This window comes from Tenrec ecaudatus, chromosome 6 (genome assembly GCF_050624435.1).
Source record: "Tenrec ecaudatus isolate mTenEca1 chromosome 6, mTenEca1.hap1, whole genome shotgun sequence".
Taxonomy (NCBI): Eukaryota; Metazoa; Chordata; class Mammalia; order Afrosoricida; family Tenrecidae; genus Tenrec; species Tenrec ecaudatus.
The window spans coordinates 93,714,185-93,731,059 of NC_134535.1; the positions used below are offsets into that span (position 1 = coordinate 93,714,185).

At 42.8% G+C, this 16,875-nt stretch overlaps 1 non-coding gene across 1 annotated transcript; it reads left to right on the plus strand.

Annotated features, from left to right (window-relative positions):
- Positions 1 to 11,680: 11,680 nt before the first annotated feature.
- Positions 11,681 to 11,784, plus strand: LOC142452070 (U6 spliceosomal RNA). The gene has a single exon (XR_012785133.1). It is a non-coding gene; the product is annotated as a U6 spliceosomal RNA (small nuclear RNA).
- The last annotated feature ends 5,091 nt before the right edge of the window (positions 11,785 to 16,875 follow it).

Consider the following 16,875-nt stretch of genomic DNA (forward strand, 5'->3'; position numbering starts at 1 on the left):
GCAAGCCATGAAATGGACCCAGAGGACCTCAAACCCAAACCCAACCCGCTGCCATTGAGTCCATTTCAATTCACGGTGGCCATGTGTCGGGCTTCTGGGACTGTCCACCTTCATGGGGACAGACAGCCTCACCCTTCTCCCAGAGTGGCTAGTGAATTGCAAAGGGCAGTGAGCAAAAATGACAAGAACACAAGTTTTGACCCTGCCAAAGCCATTGCTAAAACTCAAAAGTGCAAAAGTCGACAGTTACCCACGGTAGTGAATTCCCGGTCCCTGTTTACACAGCTTTAAGTCGATGCTGAAAGCTCATGGAGAACATTGACAGGGACGACCGACTAATGGATTCTACCAGGTGACCCCCTATGTCCTTCGAAAGCCAAAGGATCTGCATTTCCTCTCCCATGTTTACAAGTTTATGGACTAGGAGACATTTTTATCTCCGCATCCCATGTCACCTAACCCAGTGCTTTGTTTCATATTACTTGATTGGTCTGTATGTTGTTATAGAAGTGAAAGTATTGAAATGGAGACAATTGACTATAACACAGGAAACTTCTGTATGAAAACTAATTTTCTTATAATTAGAAAGGAAGCAACATTAATAGGAAACCTGTCGTGTGGAAATATGCAGAAACATACAATTTAAGGGTATGGTATAATTGCTGATGCTATCTTACTATATTCTTCCCCCAAATCCAGAATCCAGAATCCTCACTTCATTTTCCTGGTGAACCCTGACTCGTAACAAATGAGTTGTACTCATTTGGATGGCTTTGTTTTGAAAATTTAAAAGCATATTGAATGATGCAGACATCAATTATATACAACTGTTAGATTGACTTCAAAGGAATATTCTTTAATCTGGATTTGCGCTATTTATGCATGCTTCTCTGTTATTTTGCTTGCCATCTGGCCAAACAGTAACATGTTAGAAGTGAGGAAGTAGACAGAGATTGGGAGCTTTGATGCCAAATTTATGCTGCTGTTGTTCTCTTTTGCTCTTACAATATGACTATGCTTACTTTAGTTCAGCAGAGTTTCAACTCTGCTTGTTGTTACTGTCTACACGACTCCAGAGATGCGTGTTTACGAAGCTGTCCGGAGTTGAATTTTGGTACATGCAACCAAGTTGAGAGTAATTAAGATGATGGGTTTGGGTAAGAACTGGACATCGAGGGCACGACGAGTAAAAGGAGGCTAGAGCAGAACTATCCAATACAATACAATGTGGCCAAGACAGTAGCTTTGGCTGTTCTATTAGCCACATTAAAAAATAAAAATGGTGACATTTATTTAAAAATACATTCAATTTGACCCAATATATCCAAATAGTGTCATTTTAACACGCAGTCATTAAACATTTGAGAAATTTTACACTATTGTTTACTTCTTTATACATGTAGGTATTATTTTTATCCATTGTTATCTTCGAAATAGAGTATGCATTTTGCACTTACAGCGTGTCTTAATGTGCACACTAATTTCTCTTTAGAAACAATTGATCTCGATGTAGGATTAAGCATCAGCTTAATAGTACACACCATAAAAATACTTAGAGTTTGTAAAGTTGTTTTAAAAAATAGCAGCACTCATACAAGTCATTTCAAAAATACTTAGAATTTTTTAAATACGTGAATTGGAAAGCAAAAGGTAATTTTCCCTTCCATGCACTCTCTCCGGCACACTAATCATGTCCAAGGGCTCAATAGTTACATGCAGTCCGGACCCCCTACTGGACATTTCACTTCCAATGATCTGCCAACAAGTGGGAACTCTCTCTAGAGGATCTTTCTGGAGATCTAGAAGATGTCTGTAGAAATTCAGACATCCATCACCGTCCTCCTCTCCCCTCACCCAAAGCATCACTTTCCACCACACCTCACGGTCTACGTCAAGATCCAGCCAGGAAAAGGAAATTGTATGGTATAAGGTATTTTAAACGAAGAAGACTTGACACAGGTGTTAGCAGGCTGAAATGGCATGAAGGGAGCCCTAAAACAATGACATTAGGACGCAGCTACTATCCTTGGAGCTGGGGACTCCAGGGAAGTAGATAAGTTACTAGAAACGGAGTGTGGCAGGGCAGCACCATCTAGTTGATGTTCAGGTCCCAGATGAACCTCGTGGTTGCAGGTGGTCCCTGTGTGCAAAAGTAACGAGACAGACCTGGGATGTCAAGAAGCAGAGAGTTCTTGCCAAATGCCGATGCCGAAGCTTCCAACCACTAGAGTGATGCCAAGAGGAACGGGACAAAATAGGTCGGGAATCCTTTTTGGAAAAAAAATTCCTTCTCTTTTCCAAGCTTACTCTTATACTTCATGTTGCCAGGACCCAACAGGAAGCTCTGGTGGCTTGCTTGGCTGCTAACTGAAAGATAAGAGCCCTTCAGGAGCCCTGGCGATGCAGTGAGTTATGAATTGGCCTGTTAACTGCAAGGCTACTGGTTCAAAACCACCAGTTACTCCTTGGGAGAAAGATGAGGTTTCCCACTCTCTAAATAGAGTCTTGGAAAGCCACAGGGGTAGTTCCGTTCTGTCCTCTGGTCACTGTGAGTGAGAATCGACTTGACAGTAGATTTTGGTTTGGCAGCCCGGAGGGAGAAGAGTGTGACAGTCTGCTTCCAGAGAGATTACAACCTTGGGAACCTTATGGGGCAGCTCCACTCTGTCCTACACGGTCCCTCTGAATCATAATTGGCTTGGCAACAATGGGTGAACAGAAAGCCAAGTTTATAGTGTCTCAGTCTCAGCTCCCACAGCAGACTTACAGATAATAGAATACAGGTAAGCAACTGACGCGGCCATAGGTGCAGCGTTGATAAGCATTTGGCCCTCCGTGAGGAAGTATTTTTGCCGTGCCACATCTTATGTGGCCAATTGGCACTTTTAGAGACAGCATTCGTTGAAGTGCAGTGGTTGGCCGTTAACTGAGAGATCTCCATTTAGAGCCCACTAGTCATTCAGCAGCAGAAAGGTGTGGCAATCCACTTACAAAAGACCCAAACCTCAGAAACCCCATAGGACCGTTCTGCTCCATCCTCTGTTGCCAGGAGTTAGAATCCACACACCAGCACACCACACAATCAACAATTCATTTTACAAATGGTACCAGGTGGCTACTGATTATGTTCTCTTGCCTCTATGAATTTTGTTTTGCTTTCCCCCAAATGATCCCAAAGGGAGCTATCAATCTTCATACACCTCCTTTTTAGAGGTGATTGGGGAAGGCACACCCCATTTCCTTCTCTCCCAAAATGAGTTTTTAAAGTGAGCACACTATGTCAATACCACTGGTGATTGTGCTGGTGCAGAGCCCCCTAAAGAGACTGCCAATGTGTTTCCCAGTCTCGAAGAGCCGGTCTTGACCGTGGCTGTGCTTGCTTCTCTGAAAAGGAGATCAATGCAGTGGGGGTGGGATGGTGCCCTAATGAGGCTTCAGCAACTCCCCACAGCGCTAGGGGTGAGCCGGTTATAATGAAACAGCGCTCTGTGTGCCTTAACCCCAGGGCTCCAGTCCCCACTCACATTCAAAGGCAGATGGGTTTATTTCTGTAAGGAAGCTGTATTTGTCGACTTAATGCTGCGTATGTTTGAACTCTTTCCAAAACGGTGTGTTCATCAATGCTTACAACATTTGGAAAGCTCTGTGTAATGGGAGGCTGCATTAGGCATTTCCTGGCGATGGGGTGTGTTTGTGTTTGGGTTCCGGTTCAGTTCTTGGCTCCCTCATCACCCAGCAGTTGGAAGCAGTCTTTGAATTAGCATGAAATGGCATGGTGCATTTTGTTTACTAGATTCCATCCTTACAAAGCTCTTGCTTCTTCGTCCTGAGAGCTTGTTGGCAACATAGACTCTGATAGGTGGAAGAGGAGGGGAAACCCTGAGGGAGGTTTGACATAGACTTCCTCATTAGAAGGGAAAACAGCCTTCTTACCTTCCACTCTCCTTCCTTCCTGCCGCAAAACAACAACCGTGCCCCAGTGCAACACTACCTGGGAGGGTACACCTCTCCTTAAGGAAATCCTTTGTCTTTGATTTTAGTACCCCTCCCTTCCCCACTCTGGCTCATTAAGGGAGAAAACCCCAAATTAGGCTTTTTACATATTCTAGATTCCAGCTAAAGAAGCAAAGGGAGGTGAATTAGTCCCTTTCCCTCTGGGACATGGAGGCAATCAAGACATCAGTGACAGGGAAGTTAACAAACGCAGGCCATTAGGGTTTGACACACCAGCCGTTGCTCTTTAATTTGGAGTTTTCATAACACGCAGAATCCCTTTCTTCAAGCAGGTCCCTGGCAGATGTTTTATTGTTTCTGTTGTTTCTCCTCTGGGGCTGTACATTAGGTTACAATATCACAAATAGCTGCTATGATCGTTTGAGTCACAGAAGCTATAATTCCTTGTGACAGCCCGAGGAAATGTGACGTTTAGGAAACCTCGTCATTGATGCGAACACTCAGATCTGCAGGCAAATGTTTAATGACAGACTCAGCGGGTCTCATGAACTTTGTCATCTCCCAAACAAAAGGTTACTCCCAGGGAACCGTGACTGTCTGACAACTGTCTTCTACACATTGATGGGCCCTTTCTCCTCCTACTCTGTAATTCCAGGGTAAAAATCCTATCTGAGGCAAATCAGATAGGTCTTCCTGCTCAACTGCTCATTTTGCATTTTGGCTATTTTATTTGCAGCCAATATCCATGACATTGAGTGTAGCAAGCTTTCAAGCTTAGTATCCAATTTGAATCCCTTTGGGGTTGTGGTCAATGGGGATAGTGCAAGTGTTGGCAGGGTTACTATGAGGGATAGCATGACAAAGTCATTAATTTAACATACCCAGCATATTATATATTCATTCTCCCAAAGGAAGTTTTCAGTCTATGAATACATATTTACTCTGAGTTTTTGTCTGTCTAATTCAAGGTGCTTCTCTCAGCAGTGTTACCATTTGGGGCTGGATAATTCTTCATGTCAGGGCCAATCACATTTGGGAATGCTGAGCAGCACCCCTAGACTCTACCCGAGGTGCCAGTCTAGGTGCCAGGGAGAAATGCCATCTGAGGAGCAACATGAGTCCCAGTTGAAACCACCGGTCAATTCCATGTTCTGTACTTTTCTTCCCCGTCTCCAAACTATTTTGATGATTTAAAATGAACACATATCTCCCTCATTCTCTTACATGTCTCATATTGTTCTCCATACTGCTTTAAAAGGGCTGACATCCATATTCACCTTGTCCTGCTCAAGACTCCCATGGAATGTTACTTGTGGTACTTACTACATCTCTGCAATTCATGCAAGTTTAAGCATACATTTGTGGCCCTTTCCCTTCCTCGACTGTGAAACATAGTTTTTATACATACCTGGTACTCACTTAAAAAAAAAAGGAATCAGTAAAATCATTCTCTTTCTTAAATAAGTTTTTAATAATAAAAAGAAAATCCCAGAAAGTTAAAGGGTAAAAAAAAAATTAAATGATGCGTATCCTACCTCCTCAAAATAACGATGATTGACAACATAGTCAATTTGCTCATGATATTTTCTATGTTCTTTGTAGCATGATGATATATCATAAGTGTTTTTTCTGATGGAAAAACTTTCATCAGCATCATTTCCAGGGCTCCTCCCCAGAGAAAGGAAGACCACAATCTAGGGACTGAAAGAAGACGTCATGTAGAACAGTACCACTCTCCAGGCGGTGGGGGGGCTGGGTGGGGGTGGGGCTGAAAAAGCATACATTTATACTTTATCCTGGATTATGGACTATAATATAAAAGTTTTTAATTGCCGGAGCATGTCGACTCATTTGAAAAGGAGGAAGCAGGCCCAAGTAAGTTTGCGAATGAACCTATGCCGCAGAAGAAAGCATTGTATTGGTAGGAAGGAAAGAGGGAAATATTTAGCAACTGACTGCCCAGTCACCCCCTAACCCAGCTCCCTAACTCATCAGACTTCTGGATTTTCCTTCCCACAGAAGTACAGTAGGGCTTTCTCTAGGATGGTCTGTGCCGTGCATCTTAGGAGTTGAGACTTCTTATACTTCTGTACTTGGCAGAGGAAAATAAGCAGACCTTGTAGTTGTACACTGTTGTCATTTTCAGGTTCCCTCCAGTAGATGCATAAGGACTTGGTCTGATCAGAGTAGAAGTACTCACTGGGGTTTCTTAGGCTATGAGTCTTACCGGAGTTGTTTTTCTGGAAGAGCTGCTGAGTGCGGGCCAATGACCAACCTTTCAGTGAGTCAAATGCTTAACTATTGTACCACATGGGCTCCTTAACCCACTACCCAAACCCACTGCCACTAAGTCTATTCCAAGTCACAGTGGTTGGATATAGGGTTTCTGGGACTGTAAATCTTTCCAAGTGCAGATAACTTCAACTTCAACTCCTTGCAATGGGTGGTGGATTTGAACCACCGTCCTAATGGGCAGCAGTCCAACACTTACCCTACAGCACCACCAGGGCTCCTTAGCAAACTTCAAAAAGGCTACATTAAATAGGTCTTGTCAGGGGAGAGAGCCCCTAAGAAATCATCACAACTGTACAGTGATAATAAGTAAAGATTAGTAAAGTCATGGAGAACATGAGAGATAGAAGAGAGATTGAAATAGTGGAGTCAGACACATTTCATGGTAGCATGCTCACCTCAGCCCCGCTTGGTGGTCCATGTGGAGAGAGCCGGAGAGAGAGACGTTTATTGCTAACCAAGGTTTATATCTCTTTAAGGGGCGTGATTACAGGTAACGACACACATAACAGGAAGGGGCTGTACAATAGGCAATACAAGCAATAAGAGGGGGATGTACCATGTGAACAAGCACAACAGGAAGGGGATGAGCTAGAGGAGGGACTAAGGGTATACATGTGACAAGAAGGGTGGACCCTAGATTCATGATGGCAGCCTAACCTTGGTCACCCTTGAGTGGGCATGACCTCCCTGGGCTCTCCTACAAGGAAGCAATTTACTACTTTCCTTATCAGAAGGGAGTGGTGGACCATACAGGGTAAACAGTGGTGTCTGCTTGCTCTGGGTGCCTGATAACCCTTAGGGAGAATAACCCCTGACCTACTTCTGTTGACCTCTAAGTGTTTAGTTATTTGCCACATGTAGCAAGCAGCTAAGTTTGGCATATATTTGGGGGAGACAACTAGGGAGAAATCTTTGTTTCCTACAAGGTTGGAGTCCCACACGTTTGAAAGGTGCCTGGGAAGTTTTCCAGTAGCTTTTGTTTTCTTTCTCCCTTTAACAAGAACTACTGACTTATTTTGGTGGGGGAAGATTTCATCATCATTTTATTTCATTTTGTGGAATAACTTTCTTTTATGGATTCTAAATCATTCGACCAACATAAAAAACAAGACCCAAGTCCATTGTCATCGAGTCAGTTCTGACTTGTAGTGACTTATAGGACAGAACAGAATGGCCTGACCGAGTTTCCAAGGCTATAAATCTGTAAGTATGGAATTAGCAGACTATCAAATAAGTGGAGTCCCAGAAGAGCTAACATATCTGCCTCAGGAAAATGGATATCTAGAAAGTTCATGAGAAGCATGGATGGTGAGACTATGGCTTACATACTTTGGACGTTTTATCACGACAAGGGACCCGCCCCTGGAGAAGGACATCATGCGTGGTGAAACAGAGAATTGGCGGAGAAGAGGGAGATCTTCAGGGAGATGGCTGGACACCGTGACCACAACAATGCGCTCAAACAATAATGCCCGTGTGGATGCAGCAGGACGGGCAGTATTTCCTTCCATGTGCTTCAGTCAGAACCGACTTGAGGGCACCAAGCAAGCACAATCTTCCTAAAAGTAGACACTGCAAACTGCCTGGCGGGTTGGCAATGCCAGCTTTTTGGTTTGAGCCAAGCAATTAACCACTGTGCCACTAGGGCACCTTTCAACCAGTTTCTCTCACATGCTTAATTCTGCTGGAAGTGTTCTAGATCCGGAGGAGAGACGGGACTGAACATAAAAGATGAGGTTCTTGCTCTGACCAAGCGTTTGGATCACCTAGTCGAATCAGACAACAGCCAAGAAAATAAATCACTAAGCAATTAGTTCACTTTCCTCTTTGTGGATTTTAATTTTGGTATGATTGTGGCTTTTTAACTTGTCTGTACTTAGAATCCTTTCTTTTCATCGTGGTTTCTCTAGTTTCTTAAGTTCATGAATCCAATGTAATTTTGATTTTTTTGTACCATTAGAATATTTATCACAGAGGAAATCAATACCTAGAATTCCTCTTCATTTGCATTTATCTTTGAATTGTAGGAATTTTCATAGACTTCAATTTATATATTGAGGTATATTTAAAAATACCACCACCACCACCACCAAGAAACAAACCCACTGCCATGGACCCTGTGGTTTTCCAAGACGGTAACTGTTTCCGGGAGTAGAAAGCCCGGTCTTTCTCCTTCAGAGCTGCTGGTGGTTTCACACTGCTGACCAAGTGGATCACAGCCCAATGTGTAACCATGGCACCATCCGTGCTCCTTTAGTGCAGTAAAATCGGCCAATTTCAAAGGAATCATTTTATGAGTGTTGACAAATGTATACAGCTGTGTCACTATCATCACACTCTTGATATCAAACATTTTCACCATTTCAAAATTTTCTCTCGTCTCTATTTACAGTCAGAATCCTTCCACCTGACCTTTGACCTAAGCTAGGGTTACATTTATATGCTTTCTGTTATGTTTCTATTTTTTTCTAGAATTTCGTATAGAAGAAAACATACAGGGTATGTTTATCCTTTGGTGCATGCTCACTATACTTCACTTAAGATATACTGATGGAGTGGCATGTATCAGAAATTTGTTGCAATCTGCTTGGTAGCCGAGTTTTTGAGTAAAAACTATATTAAAGGAGCCCAAAATCTGAAGTTTGAAACCACCACCACTCCGCCGGAGAAAGCTGGGGCTTTCTACTCGCATGAACAGTATGGTCTCGGGAGCTCGCAGGGCCAGTGCTGCTCTGTCCTACGGGGTCGGCTCTGCGGCAGTGAGTGAAGCTGTGGGTTAGCCATCGATCAGACTGCCGCTAACTATAAGGTCAGCCATTCGAAAACTGTACTTTTTTTATATCATTTTATTAGGGGCTCATACAACTCTTATCACAATCCATACACACATCAATTATGTAAACCACATTTGTACATTCATTGCCCTCATCATTCTCAAAACATCCGCTCTTCATTTAAGCCCCTGGCATCAGCTCCTCATTTTTCCCCCTCCCACCCCCCTCCCCCCTCCCCCATGAACCCTTGATAATTTATAAATTATCATTTTGTCATATCTTGCCCTGTCCGATGTCTCCCTTCACTCACTTTTCTGTTGTGCGTCCCCCAGGGAGGAGGTTATATGCAGATCCTTGTAATCGGTTCCTCCTTTCCAACCCACCCTCCCTCTACGTTCCCAGTATCGCCACTCACACCACTGATCCTGAAGGGATCATCCGCCCTGGATTCCCTGTGTTTCCAGTTCCAATCTGTACCAGTGTACATCCTCTGGTCTAGCCATATTTGTAAGGTAGAATTGGGATCATGATAGTGCGGGGAGGAGGAAGCATTTAGGAACTAGAGGAAAGTTGTATGTTTTTTCATTGCTACATCTCACACTGACTGGCTCCTCTCCTCCCCGCGACTCTTCTGTAAGAGGATCTCCAGTGGCCTACAAATGGGCTTTGGGTCTCCACTCTGCACTTCCCCCTCATTCACTATGTTATGATTTTTTGTTCTTTGATGCCTGATACCTGATCCCTTCAACACCTCGTGATCGCACAGGCTGGTGTGTTTCTTCCATGTGGGCGTTGTTGCTTCTGAGCTAGATGGCCACTTGTTTACCTTCAAGCCTTTAGGACCCCAGATGCTATATCTTTTGATAGCTGGGAACCATCAGCTTTCTTCACCACATTTGCTTATTCACCTGCTTTGTCTTCAGCGGTAGTGTGGGGAAGGTGAGCATCATAGAATGCCAATTTAATAGAAGAAAGTATTCTTGCATTGAGGGAGTACTTGAGTAGAGGCCCAATGTCCATCTGATACCTTAATACTACACCTATAAATATATGTACATAGATCTATTCATATATATTTACATATGTACATGCCTGTATTTAGACCTCTATAAATGCCCTTTGCCTACTAGTTCTTTGCTCTATTTTCTTTTACTTTCCTCTTGTTCCACTATCATGCTCAGTCTTCATTTGGGTTTCAGTAATTCCTCTTGGTTACATTACCCTTGATCAAGCCCTACTAGGCCTCCTACACCCTTCTCACCACCAATTTGGATCACTTGTTGTTCCCTTGTCCCTGGATTTGTTACTACCACAACCTTTCCCTCACCTCCCCTTGTCCCCTGTCGGTCCTGTTGTTTTCTCCTCCAGATTGTTCATCCATCCTATCTTATTTATGCAGACCTGTGGAGATTATAACATGCATAAAAACAAGACAGAGAAAAGCCAAGCAACAATATACAAGAAAACAACAACGAACCAATGAAAAAATGCAAAATAAAATATAACAAGAAAGAAAAGCTTGTAGTTAGTTCAAGGACTGTTTCTTGGCCTTTAGGAGTGTTTTCCTGTCCAGTCTGTTGGGGTACCAAGCCCTGGCCCCAAAGTCCACCTTCTGCATTCCCTGGGGACCTTACCACTCTATTCCCTTGCTGTTCTGTTGCACCCCTTTAGTGTTTCCCTCGGTGTGGCGGGATCCTATTGGGCGCAATTCCCACACTGTGTCTCTGGTGCTGTCCCCTGCAGGGCTAAACCCTATGCTTTACTGCAGTCACAGAAACACTGTATAGGTCATTATGAGTCACAGTAGAGTTGGTGGGTGTGGGCTTGGGCCTGCGTGTGCATGGTTTCCATTGGAGTGGTGGTTCAGTGCCTTTGGACCCTCAAGATATTCCGGAGGAGAAGGATGTGCCATCAGCTTCCAGAAACAGTCACGGCCTTGGGAACCCAATGGGTAGTTCTCTGTCTCACAGGGTAATGATACAAGGGGGTACTCCCCTCAAACCAGAATTGTTTTCAAAGGTATGTGTTTAATTTGTTTTTACAAAACAACATTATCACCTTCAAAGTACTCTCCAATATTCTTAATACATTTGAGATTCCATTCTTGGAAACATTTATCAAACTCTTGTTTGGATGGCAGACAGTACCTCCCTTGATTTTTTTTTCTTTTTTCCTTCTTCTTCACCTCTTCTACATCATCAAATTGCTGCCCTTTCATGTCCCTCTGAATTCAATTCGAGGAAACAAAAGAAGTCACACAGAGCAAGGTCAGGTGAGTCAAGTGCATGGGGCAAGAAAGGTATGTTCTCTCTCTCTCTCTCTTTTTTTGCCCAAAAGTGGCATGTACAGAGATGGCTGTGTGACTAGGTGCATTGTCATGGTGGTAAAACCAGTCCCCCGTCTGCCACAAATCAGGCCTTTTTTTTGCCACACACTGTTATGCAATCTTTTCAGAGTCTCTAAATAGAAAGCTTGAGTTACAGTCTGGTCTGGTTGAATGAACTCCAAGTGCACTATCCCCCTTACATTAAAAAAAAAAGAGCATCTTCTTGATCTTTGATTTCAATTGGTGAGCTTTTGCTGGGTGAGGTGATGATGGGGTCTTCCAGTGGCGTGATTGATGTTGGCGTTCGGGGCTGTAAGAGCAGCACCATGTGGTACTGGCTTTGGCAGCACATACACTAAAAGTGGAACGATACAGAGAGGAGCATGGCCCCTGTGCAAAGGCGACACACAAATCTGTGAAGCGTTCCATATTTTTCAAATTGATCAGCCTTGAATGAAAGAGAGAGAGAGAGAGAGAGAGAGAGAGAGAGAGAGAGAGAGAGAGAGAGAATAGCACCATGTGTTGTCACCAGCAATGACCTTGGGGAAAACAGCCTGGGTCGCTTTGGAGCTGTTCTTTCAAAGTACCGTCTGTTTCCACTCGACACTGCTTTCCTGGTCAGCTGGAACCTGAAGTATAGATGTCGCAGTGACTCTTTTCATTTCCAAGTGTTCCATTAAAATTTGTTGAGCCGAGCTCCAAGATAGTCCAGATAAGTTCCCCATCTCTTCAATGGTCCATCGTTAGTTTTCAAGCACAAGTCCACCATCTGTTCAGTAAGTTGACGGATGTCCATACGAGGTTTGCAATCAATCAACAGTTCACCTTTTTGAAATGAGAAAACCACCCATACACTTGAGTTTCTCCCATAGTACTGTCCTCGTAAGCTGTGTTCACTGTCACAACAGCTTCTGCCGCATTTTTCCTGAGCAGTAAACAAAATTTCATAGCCCACGCTGTTCTCTTACATCAGCCATCACAAAAAATGAGGTTCTACTAAAACTGCTTTTATGAAAAAGTTCACTGTGACCAGAGAGAGCAACCCCAGTTGTTACCACTGGGTGCAGTAACTCAGAGCGAATTGCTGGATGCTCGCCTAGCAGGCCAAATGCATACCAGGAAAGATCTGCCCTCTGGAACTTATTTCTGCTTTTTTTTGAGGGGGGGATACCCCTTGTATATTGGACTAGATTTAACAGCAGTGTGCTTGCTTTGGTGTAGTATCCATTGCCTTCTTAGCCACAGTCACTGTGCTTGTCTGGGTAGACTAGACAAACATTCATAGACACTCATGTATATAAGAAAGAGCTTTATGTACAAGAGCAATTAAATATTGAGAATCTTGAGAGAATATTGAGAAAACATTCCAGCCCAGTTCAGATCAAGTCCATAAGTCCAATATTAGCCCATATGCCAATTACTAATCTATAAATTCCTTTTCATAAGCATGCACCACATGCAATGACACCGAATGCAGGAACATCACAGGCCAGTGGATAGAAAGTCTTATGGATCCAGTGGCAGTGGAAGCCTCTCAGCGCTGGCAGGAGTCTCCACGTGGCTCCTTCAGCTCCAGGACTCTAGTGTCACGCCATACGTCTTCTCCACAGGAATGTCTCACAGGGAGTGTGTGTGTGTCCCACCTCCAATGAGTTATTTATCTCCTTAGTGCCTCCAAATGAGGTCATCAAGCTGCAACCTGATTGACAGGCTAAACTCCACCCCTTCACCCTTAAGTCTCAGATTGACAACAGATTTAATAACTACCACAGTCACCACATCTAATTTGAATTCCTTCAGACCACTAGTATATATAAGAGGGGGTAGCCCCCCAAATCTATGCTCATTTGCTTTTTTATGTGAGGGGGATAGTGCATTTGGAGTTCGCTCCACCTGGTCAGACTGTTAATCAAGCTTTCTATTTAGAGGTTCTGAAAAGACTGCATCACAGTGTGCGACAACAACAAAAAAGGCCTGATTTGTGGCAGACGGGGGACTGGTTTTGCTACTAAGGCAATGCGTCCGTTCATGCAGCCCTCTCAGTGAGCCAGTTTTTGGCAAAAAACAGTGTACCTTTTTTTGCCCCACACACCTTACGCACCTGACCCGCTCTGTGTGACTTCTTCTCTTTATATCTGTGAATGAAGAGGGTCATGAAAGGACAGCAGTTTGATTACATAGAAGAGGGGAAGAAATAAAAATGAGGGAGGTGCCATCAGCCATCCAAATAGATGAGTTTAAAAGTGTTTCCAAGAATGGAATCAGATTTGACAAATGTATTAAGTGTAATGGAGGGTACTTTGAAGGTGATAAGGTTGTTTTGTAGAAATATTTAAATACATAGCTTTGAAAAAAAATTCTTGTTTTTGTTGGGTAGGCCTTGGAAACGTGACAACCATTCCTGATGTGCATTCATTATGACATGTCAGACTTTCAGCATTCTTACTCCCTTTCGGTGTGTACTTTGGAGAAAAACTCTGGGTACCTATGTTCACATTGACCTTTAGTTCCGATTTTAAGAATAAAGCAGCTCTTAGGCTTAAAGAATTTTTTGGAAAGACAGATGACTTCACTGAGTATACATTTATTTAAAAAGCACAAGGCATGCATTTTGTATAATCAACACAAGAGGAAAGCATCATCAGGAAAATGCATATTAATTAGCTAAAAGAAAAAAAACTAATTGTTCCGAATCTAGGCATGGGGATTATGTACAAACAATGACGGCAAATAGCAAAGGCAACTTAACTACAGAATTTCTTTTTAGTTTAAAAAGAATTGCTTTTTAGTTGTAAACAACAACAATAAACGAAGCCCCGTGGCTTAAGAATTTTGCACCTCAGTTCTGCTGTCGTCAGACGAGTGGTTCTGATTTCCATAAAAGCTCACTTTCTGAACCTTATGTAAGTGGCAGGGATTGGGGAGGCAAGCTGGAAGAGAGGCTGAGAAAAGTCTGCGCATGCCTTGTTTCTGAAAAGGTGTTGGCATGGGGGATGCTGAGAATGAAGCCAGAATTATCCCTAGTGGTCAATTGTTTGCAATGTTGTCCACAATGTGATCACGAGGCAGACAGGCTTCGAAAGGGCTTCAGTGGCTGCTGTCATGGTTTTGTCTGGTTTTCTGGGTATGTGTGGCAAGGGCATCCAGATGGACGCTGTCCTCTGGTTCTGTTTCTGGAGCGCTGGTGTATTTGCTAAGCTCTATTGTGGCCATGCTATCTGGCACAAGCAGCACACGTCAAGCTGCCTACAGGGATGGCAGCCCCGGTCTCTTGGCCATATGCAAGACATGGAAGAATTCCAATGTGCATCTATCTTCACGCTTTATGCCTTCAAGTATTTGATTATTTTCGTACCCAGTAAATCATCTGTGAGGTACAGGCACATCACACAGCACTGTCAGCGACTACCTGATCTTTTTAGAAGGATGATCCAAATCCTTACCTGACACACGAAGCGCTATAGAACCCCATAGGGTGCAATGTTTAACTTGCTTGACTGATAATCAAAAGTTTGGGGAGTTGAAGTGTCCAAGTGCCCTCTTGGTAATCTGCATTTGAAGAAAAATCAACCACGAAAAATTCTAGAGAACACAGTCCTATTCTGATGTCCATGAGGTCGTCATGAGTGGGAAGTGACTGGCTGGCAACTGGTTTCTGTTGGTTTTCCAGTGATCTATATGATAGAGCAGGGGCCCTGGTGGTCCTGTGGGTAAGGCAGCAGGCTGATAATCGCAAGGTCAGCCGTTCAAATCCATCAGCCTGTCTGCTAGTGTGTAGATTTACAGTATCCGAAACACTATCTAGGGCCATTATGAGTCAGAATGGACTCAATGGCAGTGGGTTTGGTTTTTGATATGATAATCTGGTGATGCCAACACTATTTTCCTTTAATGAAAAGTTTTGGAAACACATACCTATTTTCTATACACATCTGACATCCTTTTCATTTGTTCTTGCCACCAAAGGGAAAAGACCCAAACTAGTGCCATCCCGAGTAGATCCCGACCCATAATAAGCCTATAGGACAGAGTAGAAGGCCCATAGGGTTTCCAGCGGTTCCCAACCTATGATGTTTATGGAAGCAGCTGAGCGATTTGGCCCCTGTGCCCCTAGGGTTCCTGTGTCTTGCCACCAGTTCGTATTACTAAACCACAATTATAAGGGACATTCTGAGAGTCCTCAGCTTGGCTCTCAAAGAGGGTAAAGGGAAAGAATAAGTAATTAAGTAGAATTAAGCATAAATAATAAATAAGTTAGTAGACAATTTTTTGAGCCTGATTGTCCCAAACACCAACTCTCAAAATGAACTGTGCCCCACCCTCATTTTCCAGCCTTCCCTAGACGCGTCCGCATCATTGGGCGAGCATCAAAGCCGTGATTCTGCTGCCGCACGAGGTTAAAATGCGGCCCAGCTCTCTACTTCTCCAAACCTCACTTGGTGTTCAAATACTGAAGTTTAACCACGTTCTTCTCCAAAGTATATAGTCAAGTAAAATCCTGCTAGTAATTCTATTTTTGATTGTACACTATACTTTTTCCTCTAAGTTTTTTTCCAAATTACACAGCTTCCAAAGTTTTAAAATTTTAACCTTAATGCTATGACTAGTGATAATTAAGTTTCATGGGTCCTATGCCAGATAAGAACCACTAAATGTTCAGTGCTTTTATGTTAATTAAATTGTTTTCCCATTAGAAATTCCTGCTACTTACAAAGAATTACTCATGTATCCTGCTCTTTGTTTCCACCCCTCGTTTTAGATTGCTATATTTTGAACCTCTTAATAAATCAACTTAAGCCCCGCCATACTATGGTTTGTTGTTCTCTCAAAATTCTAAGCTCTCTGGAGTAAATTGGCAAACAATTCTCTTTGATTTTATCCCTTCTATTTTTTCTAAAAACGGAACATGATATTTGGAAACAAACAACAACAACAAAAGAGACATAAAAAGATGAAAATCTGTTCTTTTATCATCAGTTTCTTGAGGGAATTTATCTAGCATTCTTTCCCCTCTTTAGTATGCTTGTTGTAATCCATTTATTTTCTTTTCATTGCTTGTCGGGGTTTCCTTCTGGAACACCACTCTTTCCAAGATTATATTTCGGAATCCTCTGAGATCACTGACTAAATTGAGTAGAACTTGTGCTGCTGTAAGATGTCACTGAAACGTATAAAGAATAGGAGATCTCCTTTCCTTATTTCCCCTTAGTGCATAAACTGGTGACCAGATGACATCCTTATTTAAACTTCTACTAACACATACTCTATTATTTCAATTTTGTATTTTTTTTCCTGCTTGATGATGCTACCAGTTATGATTTTTACTTATACAGATTAATACAAAGGATGATCCCTGATGACATAGTGGCTCTCTTCTCTGTCTGATTATTCAAAATGTTCCTTGGTGAGTATTCAGTTTTAGATCCAGCAGGGCAATAATTGGCGAGTATTTTAAATGTTGACGTCAGTGATTTGAAATAACAGGATCATTACTAATATATTCTGTCATTCGACCCTGCTCTTAAT